The following is a 13,176-nucleotide window of genomic DNA, read 5'->3' as shown; positions in this document are numbered from 1 at the left end:
AAGAAACAACCCAAAGGGTTATAACTTTTTTTATAGTGCAGCCACGAAGGTCAATTCGCTCGCGGCATGCCGCCACCACGCTTCCTCACTCCAGCGTTGTCAGCGAGTTTCCGCGGTCATCGAGCGAGATGTGTTCTGTTTACCTGTGCGCGCGTGACACCGTGCTTGTTAATTTAGTTAGTAAGCGAATGTTTGCAAGTTTATACGGCCGATAAAACTAATATCCTTACTTCGCATAGATGTATAGTAATTTGCTATCGCAGTCGATGCTGCGACATTTTTTTAAATATTTTAATTCAAGTTGCTTAGATGTCTCAATTGCTTCTTTTTCACGTGGACGTAACGACACGCGCCTTGAAATTTATTTTCTTCAATGACATTCAAAATCGTCGGCCATTACCTCTGATAACCTTCAAAATGATATAAATGTTGCTTAAAAGCTAAGTAAATGGTGAATGCATGTCATATAATTTGTTACCTGTAGCGCATTTCTCTGTTTAAATTTTGCTCATTTGGCCCGCCGTATTGGACAACAGTCAAGCAACGGCACGTGGGCGAGGTGTTAATGAAATCGCACGGCTTCTTCGTAGCCATGAACACGCCAGTGGCCTACACAACTGATGGACGTAACGTGGTATTTGGTAACATGTGCAATTACAAAGCTTTTTTCTTTTTGTTCATGTCGTGTTTTTTTTTTCTCACAAGTAAACAATTTCGCATATGGTCACGTTCTTGCTCCATTATTATGCAGCAAAACCGGCCAGTACATAAGTTTTTTCTTTAGTACCAGTGAACGAGAACTTGTTTGCGCATGCGTGGCGGAGGGAGGAGGCGAGGCTACACCCTCTTCTTTCAAAACGACAGCGCACTCTCAGACTTTCCCCCACTCATTCTTTGCTACTGGCGGTTGTTAACAATGTTAACGGGGTTAGAAAAGGTATAACGAATCACCTGCAGACGGACTAACTCGCTCGTACCTAGCTTTTCGCGAGTGTAAATATATCTTGATGCTATTCCGGGGTCTAAAGTGGACTAGCTGTTACCCCTTTCTTACACCTTTTTTAAGGCGAAAGCCTTATATGCCCCATGAAGCGAAAAATCCGGCGGCTGTCCGGCATTCACATTCGATGGTACCAAAACCCACGTAATCGAGTGATGACGCCACGTTCTCGGCGCTGCACACTTTCGCTGCTTTCACTGCGAAATCCCACGATGAAGTAAAGTGAATGAATGTGAATCAAAGTGCAATAAGTTGTATTAAAGTGGATTAAGGTTGGTACAAATTAGAGCAAGGTAGATTAAGGTAGAGCTTTAATTTAAGGTTAAAAAATTAAATTATGGAGTTTTACGTGTTGAACCACGATCTGATTATTAGGCACGCCGTAGTGCGGACTCCGGAAATTTGGACGACCTGGGGTTCTTTAACTTGCACCTAAATCTAAGTACACGGGTGTTTTCGCATTTCGCCCCTATCGAAATGCGGCCGCTATGCCGGGATTCGATCCCGCGATCGACCTCGTGCTCAGCAGCCCAACACCATAGCCACTGAGCAACAAGGTGCTAACTTAGAGAAGCCATAGTGTTTTCGCATTTAAATCACGGAAGGATACCTAAGTGACTGTAATTTTTTTTTCTTAGTGTGTACTCAACAAGCGTGTGCTGTTTGATCTGCGTGCGGTTATAGACACCCTGCGCTAAAGCTTTGCAGAGTAAAGTCTTATATAGGGATTTTATTGCAGAGTAGACAGCAGCGCCAGAACACACAGCCTAACGAGTGGTGGAAGCAAAACTGGAGAGACGCTGCATACATTCGCCGTGACACTTTCGATCGCTTATCACGGGGCAAGAGTGTTCGAGTTGTGAAAACGTCGAAAGTGCGCATGCGCAGGGCATAACACTCAGACGAGCGACGAAATGACCGCTATCGTTTGGAATGGTGTATCATTTTCATCACGTCTCTAGCGGCCGGTGTCAGGCGACGCTGAGGTGAAAAATGAAAACGTCGTAGCGCCCTCTGAACAGTGCAGGGTGCCCATATAGCGTTGCCGACCAAATATCGCTATGCGCAAGTGCCGCATGCTCTGATCGAGAACCAAACGGCGCCTTCTTAATAACATGGCGCCATTGCAATTAATGACGCTCCATGCAGGCTCACGGATGCTGTCGTAACGCGTGCGCGGTTAGAGCGAAAAGACCACGTGTGCGCACCACTCTGATCGGGTAAAGAAAGTGCGCCATTCGACAATGAGGCAAGATCTATATACCTTGAATGAGGCGGGAAAACGGCGTAATAGCTACAGACGCGATCTATCAACAGAAGCTGGCTTTCCGGCCATCCCAGTGCTGTTCCCTCAGCCTATGCAAAGGGCCGCGATCTTACAACGATTCAGAATATGATTGGTTATAATCACGCTTTCGTCATAGAAAGGTCGATTCTGACCAATCGCGCAATGCCAGGCGAACGGAACGCTTTCCGAACCGTTCTATAAGATCGCATACTGGCTGGAGGCTACTTTTTTCGTCCCGCGCAGCTGATAAACTTCGCCCCGCGCAGCTGACACGGGGCGAAGACAATACGGGCCTATAGCCGCCCGGCCGACCGTTTACGATGAATCCCGGAGGCACGGCCGAGGCGCCCGCTACACGGCCGTGCTCGGCACAGCCTCGTGTGCGTTTCAAGAGGCTGCCCTTCTACGACGTCCTGGCCCAACTCCTCCCGCCAGCGCGCCTCGCAACCAGCGGGAGCGCAGACTGCCAGACAACGCGTCTTCAGTTCCAGTTCGGGCAGCAGCACTTGAAGGACATTCGCTCGTCGTTGACGCAGAACGTGGGATCGACTCCGGAGTTGCAAGTGCACCTTCGGTTCCGTCTGCTCGATACGAGCCTCGAGCAGGAGGACAGCTACCCTTCCGATCTGGCAGTAATGGTCAACGCTCTGCTCGTTCCACTGCCAGCATCCATTCCCGCCAAGTTTACCGGACGGGGCCCCGACTGAATGGATATGCCTCCTGATCAACATCACCTCCTTCTGTGTTTTGTCTCCTTCCGTGAAGAACCTGGTTTCTGTGACCTGGCGGCCCGTGCGCCAACGCGAGTACGTCGCCGTCGTGTTCCTGGTTCGGAAGCTTTCGGTAGCGACGGTTCTTAGCGGGCTGCCGCGGAGAGTAATCCTGACGAGAACGATGATGAATGTGCAGCGCCAAGCAAACTGCGATGGCATCGCCTGTGACTGGCTTGCAAGTTTCGCTCACCTGCCCCCTGGGCAGAACGCGAATGAGTCTTCCGTGTCGCGCGCGAGCGTGCAGGCACATGCAGTGCTTCGACGCGTCCAACTACCTGCTGGTCAACGAGAGGAGGCCCACGTGGATGTGTCCCGTGTGTGGTCAGCGGGCCGCCTGCTCGTCGTTGGTCATCGACAAGCTGTTCGCACACATCGTTGCGGAGGCGCCCGGCGACTGCGACAGCGTCGTGTTCCGCGAGGACGGGTCCTGGACTCCGTCGGCGGCGTCCCAGAATGTTCATAACCTCGACAAATGCGCCGCGGCACCGTCTTCATCTACCGCAAGGAGTTCGACACCACCCGGCTTTGCTGCCGTCTAGCGGCGCGTAACGTTTGTGAGATATGATGGCTCCAGAACATCCGCCCTAGCTGGGCAGAACCATAGCGAGACGTACCAGTGCGTCCCCCAGTGCCCGTTGCATGATCTTTGGCGTGGTGTCGCGCCAAAGGGATTAAGTCTACGGAACGGTGACGGCGAGGCGCTTAATTTCTACTGCGCTTTCTATTCCGAGATGGCCTAGTCGCTGTCATGACGAACATTTTATTTATATAAATGGGGCTTTTCCGCTCCGTATACATATATAGATCGCGTAGAGCGCAGTTCACGTTCCCCTCTCTTTTTATAGTTTGTTTTTATAGCTTTATTGCTGTATTTTTATTTAACTTTTATCGGTTTTAATCATCAGTTTTTTTACCCATAGGGAAGGAGTCTGCATTGGGTCATGTATCCCGTCATTTACATGTCCTTTTTTTATTTTTTTTAGCTCAACTTGACAAGCGTATTGACACGTATACATGGTTATTCTGGTGACCGTTTTTTTTTTTTTCGCTGCCTAACCAGTGTTGAAAATTAAGTTATCGCTCTGCGGCGAGACGCGCATTCCTCTATCGGAACTTTCTCGAATGTTCTTTGTCGCCGATTCTATAGCGAAAGCATTTCTGTCTAATCAGATTGCATGCACAAAGCGAATAATGGTGTAGGCTTTGCAATGTTGCTCGATCACCAGTGATTACGCTGGAATGTATGTATAAATAATAGACGACGCGTTTGACCCGCAGATTGCATTACCACGATCGTGCTTCGCCGATTGCTTGTGCTCTCGGTGTCACTTGAACTTCTGAGCCCAAATTCGCCCAATAAGAGCTATTTTTAAGTCACGCCTCTGGCAGTGTCTCATTCTTCCCCGTCACCACATGAGAGTGGAACAAAGGTATCCAATGTTTTTAGATATACGTAGGCTACCTCTTGAGTGAAGCCGGAAGACCCCCGGCAATGGGACGTTTTTGTTGGCGTTGCGCTGGACGTTTGTCATTCTGGTTCGAAAGGTCTTTACAACCATGAATTGCCGGAGGATATGGCACCCTGCAGTTTTTTATGTGTTTTACCACTTCAATGGAGCCCATGCATCCTAAGACTTATAGGCCACAGTCAGGAATTTGAGCTATGATTCGGTTCTCAAATCCATGCCAGCAGCTAATCGGACACAGACTGCGACACCTTAAAAGAGCGGGATTCCCGAAATAAATTGTAGGAACGGCACACCAGAACAAGACATGTACGTAACTCCGAAACATATCTGCCCACCGTTTCGTGCTCGTGCGCGAGCGGCGTACTGCGCATTTTAAAGCGCAGCTCTTAGGAGCCCGTTCCTGCGTCCCTCGGCGTAACCGAGCGAACGAGCACAGCGAAGAATGAAAGAGCGAACGTGGGGCGCAGCGGGGGATGAAAGACAGCGATAGCGAAGAGAGCGCGAGGAGGACGGTATGGCAAAAGCGTGAGAACAAACGCGTAAATAGTGCCGCGCAAGACGGGCTCTGCGGCAACGAGATGGCGCCAGAGTAGCGCGCGTCGTCTGCTCACCGATGACGCCACCGATATACCATATATATGCAAACAAAGCGCTGCATGAGCGGAGGTCTGTCTGCGGCGGCTACTGTGAATCGGGCCCATGCGCTGCCTCTCGCGATCTTCTGATTAGCGAGGCAGTGCAGTCGCGCCACACTTCGCTCCGTTTGCAACATGTCGCACGAGACAGATTGTCCGCGCCAGCCAATATATACCGCGAAATGGAAGTACGTATATAGAGCTACGCTCAAATTTTGCATTAGGGAGTATCGCAATCGTCGGGGATTTTTTTTTTATTCTCTTCTTCACCTTATTCTTACTAATTCTGCAATCCCCTTATGCTGTTGAAAGAGGGCACTACAAAGTTTTTGATTCTAGGGTGTTTTGATGTCAGCGCCGCCTCTTGCCGTTCAGGGTGGTAACACCCTTTAACCACAACGTTAGCAGATTACCTCTTTCAGTTTGAAACTCCGGCGCCGCGGATGTCACCCTTCCCTGTACCGCCAAGCGCGGACGCGCTCGTCGCAGTTTGACCGGTTTGACGGCGATAACGGAGGTGTCGGCCGGTGTCGGCGGTGCCTACGGCTTCTTGGCCGCCACGCTGGCGTAGTCAACGCAGGCGTGGTCTTGTGCCGGATGTTTTTTTTTTTTTTTTCCCCTTCAACAAATCTAGTAACATTGCGCTCAACTTTATTGCGTAGTGATCACAATCCCCGTGAGTCCCAGCGAGATCTATCGACGCAGCTCGTGCGACGTGTGCTTCCGCTGCAACTTGTGACATCACATGACATGACAAGAACTTTATTTGAGTCCTGAGGAACTGAGATCTAGGCGAGAATGCACTTTTTCTCCCGAGATTTTAACCATCGATTAGAAAGCAAGGAAAAGATGGCTGTAGCAAACAAAAAAGCGCGTTTTTTGAAATGCGATTCCCAGTTGATGTTTGTTGAATTGTTCAAAAAGTTGACAGTCACTTTAGCATACGCTAAAGAGAATGAATGCGAAAGCGTGCGCGCTCACGAGAAATTAATTATATCACTTGACATTCTCATTCGGATGCGTCGTGAGATTAAAAATTAAATTCTGGTGTTTTATATGTTCCAAAACCACGATACGATTATGAGGCATGCCGTAGTGGGGGACTCCGAGCGAATTTTGACCGCCTTTAACGTGCAGTTACTTCCTATTACTTGTTCTTTCCCACCAAAGGTCGTGGGTTCGAGTACCTTAATTAAGTGTGCCCTAAGGAACTTCTCCCTAATTAAACCAAAGGTCGTGGGTTCGAGTGTCTTAATTATATCTTGAAAAAATGCGCCTTCATTAACTTCGCCTTAATTAACACCAATGGTTGAGGATTCGACTCCCACCAAAGGTCGTGGGTTCGAGTGTCTTAATTAACTATATCTTGATTAAATGCGCCTTCATTAACTTCACCTTAATTAACACCAATGGTTGAGGATTCGACTCCCACCAACGGTCGTGGGTCCGCGTGCCATGATTAACTATATCCTAATTAACCGTGTCTTAATTAACTTTGCCTTAAGTAACGCCAAAGGTCGTGGGTTCGAGTGCCTTAACGAACTCTATGTTAATTAACGCAGAGTTAACTAAGGCACTCGAAACCATGACCTTTGTTGGTGGCACCATGAATTTGAGTGCCGTAACACCGGACGTCGGATTTTTCGGACCATGAGCCATCTACGGTTTTCGCCTTAATAAATTGTTTTCAATTTGACTTGTGTTGTTCTCGTAGTCTTTCACGCTTTATAGCCTTAAAAACGGCGAGCTTTCATTGAAGTACCTCGGTATCTTGCTTTAAAAAACACGTATCCTGGCACTGAGTGTTCTCGAACAAACGAGTGGTTCTAGGTTTCAATATTTTCGGCGGCATCAGATTCTTTACAGCTGAATGGATAAGAGTCCCGCATAGCACTAGCTAGATATTGAGGCATCTCAGTCAAATCTCTGCCGTGTGGAATCGCTCTAGTGGCTGAAACGATACTCTAGTTGCACAATCAAAATAACGTTTGCTCACAATCTCGGAAATAACTCCCATTACACAGAATCAACTGCGTAAATTGCGTTTAACGCAGCGCGCAGGCTGCGCAGGATGCGACCGGGGCCAATGCAGCGTCACTGGAAAAAATTCCAGTGAGTCTAGGCCAATGTAAAGGCCAATGGCGTCGGAAGCGCCACCTCGCGAGCGGGAACCGAAAGGGGTGGGCCACGTTTTGCCGCTGCATCCCGGCGGAGTTTGCAAACTGGCAAAGTTACGGTGCTTTAACCACAGCGCGAGCCGCATCTCCGCCATATTGTCTTCTTTATTCTATGATACTGTGCTGGAGCTGTTGATGCTGTTGAAACGTTTTTCCCCGGTGCTCGCGTCTATTGTGGACCGAATAAAGTTCACTCACTCCACGGTGTTGCGAGCAGCGGACGTGTTCGATAAGTTTACTTTTCGGGTTCGTGAGATGAAATGAAATGTCGCGAAAAATGTCGTGAAATGTCACGTCGTCTGTTCACCGATGACGCTACCGATACCATATATTGACTCGTGCACTTGTTTATATTTCTTGGGTGACCGCGTTTCACCATCTAACAAATGTTACCGCTCAGCGCAGGACGGGTCTGCATGTATCGGAAGTTTCTCGAATATTATCGATGGTTCTATCCGCTGTCTATTGTCACTGAACCTTGTGTAATCTGATTGCATGCATATGGGACGCGAATTATGCAGTAATTTCTGGAAGAGACGCAAGCACCAGCGATTACTCTGGTACCTTCGATGACACGTGTATAAAAGCCGGCGCGCTTGACCCGCTGATCAGACATCGCCGACTGTGTCCGCCGCTGTCGTTGTGCTTTGAGTGTAGCCTGTTTTTCTGGTGGCACAGGTTCACCCAATAAAGAGTTAGTTTAGTTATTAACTTTTGCTACCGTGTTCTTGACCGTGACTACCACGTGACAACATGAAAACAAAGCGCTGCCTGAGCGGAGGTGTCTGCGGCGGCGGCATGTGAATCGCGCCCACGCGTCACCCACACATCACCTACGCTACAGTGTACTAGAATGTTTTACAGTGGGTCGAGCGGAGGCGCATCCTATTGCGCGTCGCGTCCCCGCTTTGGAAGAAAGTAGCGGCGGCGCTGTCGTCGCCCGCACTTGAAGCGAGTGTTCGCCGCTACAGTGTACTAGAAGTGCCGCTTCTGCGTCTGCACGTTGTTTTTCGATGTCGTCGTCGCGGAACGTCGTTTCTTTCGCGCCTTTTTCTGCGTCAGTGGTTATAATGCCGCCCAAGCGGCGGTTAAACCACTGTTACGCGCCAGGCTGCGCAACTGGCTATGCAAGAACAGCCCAGGAGCGCAAGTTATCGCTTTTTAAGGCTCCGAAAGGTGAACACCAAAGGCTTCCTCATATTGGCAAAGCCTTTAGCGCAATTCAAGAAAGACCGGGACGTGACCGAGACACAGGATAGCGCTGTCCTGTGTCTCTGTCACGTCCATGTATTTTTTTAATTGCGCTAAAGGCTTTGCCAATATAAGGAAACCGTACCAACTAGCCCAAGAATCAGCCTTGTTGAACCAAAGGCTTGTTTGGCAGCGAAATCTCCGCAGGCTAAGCCGCTGGACCCTGATTGAGCTGTTTGTGAACTGCACTTCAAGCCGCATTTTATCTTGAGACATTAATCAAACTGAAGTTGCAATTCCGAGGGGGACCCCAACGCTTGCTCCTAACGCTTGCTCCACTTTTATATTAAGGGGTAAGCAAGTCTCACCCGCCGAGGTTCCTCAGTGGTTACGGTGTTGGGCTGCTGAGCACGAGGTCGGGGGATCAAATCGCGGCCATGGCGGCCGCATTTCGAAGGGGGCGAAATGCAGATAACACCCGTGTACTTGGATTTAGGTGCACGTTAAAGAACCCTAGGTGGTCCAAATTAATGCGGAGTCCCCCACTACGGCGTGTCTCATAATCAGATGTTCGTTTTGGCACGTATATAACCCCGTGTTCTATTATTATTAAACAAGTCTCGTGATGCAGCGCGGAGAAAGTCCAACACTTGAAGCTTCGCTTATGAGGGTAATTATACCAAGCTGTTGGATAGTAGTCGACTGAAAAGGGAGCATATTGTGTAAATAAAAGTGCATTGGTGTGCTATATCACAACTTTGTTGTTTATTAATTGTTCATAACTCTACCAGCAAATACACGCACAATTCCTCGAGCGGCCAGTCGCGCGGAAATATTGCGCGTGTTCGCGGTCTTATATCACGCTCGAAAGAACACTTTTATGTAGCACGTATTGAGCAACAGAAACCTGACCGGGAGTTTTTCATGTTGCTCTTCAATTTTCTCATTGACACTTTTCATCTCATTGTAATATTTGAGAAGTTGATTAATTAAGACTAATTATGTAATTAGGCGGAATGCAAAAAAAAAACAATCTGGTTATCTCCAGGCCGTGACGACAAACACCATTACATTGGTTCTGTCCCGCTACGTGGCATCTGCATATTTTTAAATCTTGGTGCATGATAGTTCGGACACCCTGCATATTGCTGTCGGCTATCCAGCTTAGCCGCTCTCGAAAATCGCGGTAAGCGTTCGCAAATACTGATTTTATGCTTTGCACGTTCGTATAAAAAACAGTGTCGATAGTAAGCCAGGCAAACTGCAACGAATACCACTGCAAAATGTGAAGTGTTGCGGCTATGTCTCTATATACCAGACAATTCCACAACTACAACACGCGCAAGCGACAGTATTTTAATTTTTCCGTATGCATAACGAAGCTGCAAAGAATAAAAACCAGAAGCAAAAACATTTGTCCCTTTGCTAGTCGTGCATTACTTTGTGGCGGTAAACTTCACCCGCCGAAATCGCCGGACGAAGTGGTTGTCCTACAGCGCGACGGCCCGAAAGCTGACGCGCTTTCAAGTGCGGCCGACTACAGCGCCGCCGCATCTTTCTTCCCCTCGAGGCCCTCTCCGGCGGAGGCGGTCGCGCCACTAGAAGACATTCTAGTTCACTATACCTACGCGCTGCCTCTCGCGATCTCCCGATTAGTGAGGCAGTCGCACCACACTTCGCTGCGTTTGCAACGTGCCGCACGAGAGATTGTCCGCGCCAGCCAATATATCGCGAAATGGAAACACGTAATGAGGTGCGCTCAAATTTCTCATTAGGGAGTATCGTAATCGTCGATGATTTTTTATTACGATAGTAACTATATAGACACTCCAAGCTCATTTATGCCGTCGGTGTCGCCGTTGTCGTGAGGTTCCGTATAAAGTCTAACGGCGATAAAATCGTCGCCGTACGCTGTGTGTGCGAGTGAAAGCGTACGAGGGTGAGCCGGCAATCGCGGCTCAATGTAGCGCACGCATGGGAGGAAGGCCGGCCAGCCGGAATTGCACGCGTTCTTCTTTCGCGCGCGAGCAACGGGGGCGAGGCGACGGAGAGGGAGGGGGGAGCATTCTGAACCGTCGGCTGTGGCTCACAGCGCGGCCGCGCGGGCTCCGTATCTTGAACGCGATCTGGGCGAAGTGCGCGCCCGCGCGGGCTTCATCTTCAAAACGATCTGCGATGGGGACAAAGTACATGCGCCGAGTGCCGGTAGCTTCGTATGTGCTGTGCTTTCGACGTTTAGTTCGCGTTGAAGAGAGACGAGAGACAGCGCGAAGGTCAATTTGCCCGCTGCTGCTGGCGCGCTTTCTCACTCCGGCGTTTTCACCGCGAGTTTCCACAGTCATCGAGCGAGATGTGTTCATGTTTACCTGTGCGCGCGACACCGTGCTTGTCTATTTAGTTAGTAAGCGAATGTTTACAACTTTAAACGGCCCATTAAACTACTATCCTTGCTTCGTATAGCTATCTACTAATTTGCTATCGCAATCGATGCTTCGCCTTTCGGGCGAATTAAGTACGACTTTTTTTACAGCGAAGCTGTTAAGGGCTCACTCTTCGATGGTCGCGTCCGGCAATAATAAAAAAAAAAAACTCATTGGCTGCACGTGTTGGTGAAAGCGCGCGAGGGCGAGGGACGCGCGCTTTCACGGGGAGCGAACGCACGGCAGAGAGCAAACGCGACTTAATATGTGCGAGTGATAACGCGCGAGGGCGAGGGACGCGCGCTTTCACGGGGAGTGAACGCACGGCGGAGAGCAAACCCGACTTCCCAGTGGAAGGCGAGGGGTGGGCGAGGAGGGCATCGAGGCACCTAGACCAACGTTACTAGACTAGCTTCAGTTGTCAAACTCTCCGCCCGTGCGCTTACCGCCGCTGTCGCCACTCCTTTGGCAGCCGCCAGATGGCGGCGCCGTTCCATCGCGCTCCACTGCAGACGCCTCGCCGCAGCTTTGAGCTCGTTCGGACGGACAGGTTGCGCGTGTTTGACGCTCGCTGGCGTTCTCCCTAGTCCAAATTTGTGGTACCACGCGAAAGCGGTATCCACCTACGGTAATAAGATATATCGGGCTAGTTGGTTCATACTGAAAGAAGGGTAAACTGCACGATCGGAAGAAACGCATACGACGAAGCGCAGAAGCTGAGTTTTTAAGTGTCGTGTGTTTCATCCTGCCGCCTATAAACCTTTCACGCAGTTTACTTTTCCCATACAGCAGCTTAGCACGTTTTCTCGCTGCTTTTACCTACTTAACACTTTGGTCTGGGGCAGTTATACGCCAGCTAGCGAGACCAAATTTATCCACAAAAATAACAGCACAATTAACTTTATTGTAAACCAATGACTGCTTTGTTAAAGAAAACGAAGTAAAAAACAACTGTATGCCCCTATATATAGCTAAGGCTTAAACTGTCAGAAGGGACATAATCTAGGCAAATGATTTGGGCCTACGTGGAAACCAACTCCACCTTCAGTAGCTTAATTGGCACGTTTTCTCGCTGCCTTTAATTCAAGACTGGATCCCCGCCGCTGCTCCAGGAACCTTGCATAAAAATGCATTTTTATGCAAGGTTCCTGCAAGCAGTAGCGCACCCCAGATTTCTGCCAGGGGGGGGGGGGGGAGGTAGCAAGCGCTTTGCATAATATGCAAGTTGCTTGTTTAGCCAGAGGAATCCAACAGCAAATAAAATGCCTAATAATTATAATTATGACACCAAGGGTGATGACGAAGTTTAGTTCCTCAGCGTTTTACTCAAAGTAATTTAAAAGTGAATGAATACATACAAGACAGTGATAGAGTGTTTTTGTTATTCGGGAAAATTCGACCTCAAGCCACCTCCTGAATAGTAAGGACAATGTGAACGAGCACTGAAGGTACACGTTGGACGGGTGGGGCTGGACGCGTGGGAGGGGGGGGGGGGGTGGGGGGGCGTTAACTCGGCCTTAGGGGTTTGGGGGGGTTACAACACCCCCCCCCCCCTTCCATGCGCCACTGCCTGCAAGGTATGCGTGTATGCATGTGCGTGACAAAATAAAAATTAGCGTAGCTTGCACAAGTGGCGCAAGGCTAAAGAAGCAACAGCGTAGCTGATCGGCACCTAGCTGGTCCTGGCCTTACGGGTTATGCTTTTCCGGAATTTATTGAATATTGATCGATTACCTATTGATAGGTGATCGGTTGGCTACCGCAAGGCATTGGCCACGTATTTGGGCTAGGCTAAGCACTACCCTGTTAAAAATTTAAGGATGCGTGCACTCAATACCTGAAAGTGCAAGGGGCACCCAAAACGACTCAGGAGTATTCTCTGACAGCTCTCCTAAGATGGCCCAGAACAGGTCACCAAACATCTCTCTTCGTTTGCGTTTTTTTTTTTTCCCGGCAGGTACGACAGATACGAGGGAAGGTTCGGGAACACTTTCGGAACCGCACCCCCGCCAAGTGTCTACTTGCCACGTGGCACCTCAGCCGTCTGTCCATTGATATGCACGTAACACTCACTTTAAGGAGTATCGCAATCGCCGGTGAATTTTTTTCTCCCTTTTAAAGAACCGGCTAGTTGGCATTATTCGGCGATCCGCACGTGCCCTAGCTCGGCGGATAAAGTCTGACCACGAAAACGGGCGAAAGAACCAGAGAAAGTCATTCGCT

General features: G+C 49.3%; 1 pseudogene; it reads left to right on the top strand.

Annotated features, from left to right (window-relative positions):
• Positions 1-2,599: 2,599 nt before the first annotated feature.
• On the top strand, positions 2,600-3,600 carry LOC119431650 (E3 SUMO-protein ligase PIAS3-like; annotated as a pseudogene).
• The last annotated feature ends 9,576 nt before the right edge of the window (positions 3,601-13,176 follow it).

Source organism: Dermacentor silvarum, chromosome 10, assembly GCF_013339745.2.
Source record: "Dermacentor silvarum isolate Dsil-2018 chromosome 10, BIME_Dsil_1.4, whole genome shotgun sequence".
NCBI lineage: Eukaryota > Metazoa > Arthropoda > Arachnida > Ixodida > Ixodidae > Dermacentor > Dermacentor silvarum.
This window is presented reverse-complemented; position numbering and strand designations above follow the sequence as displayed.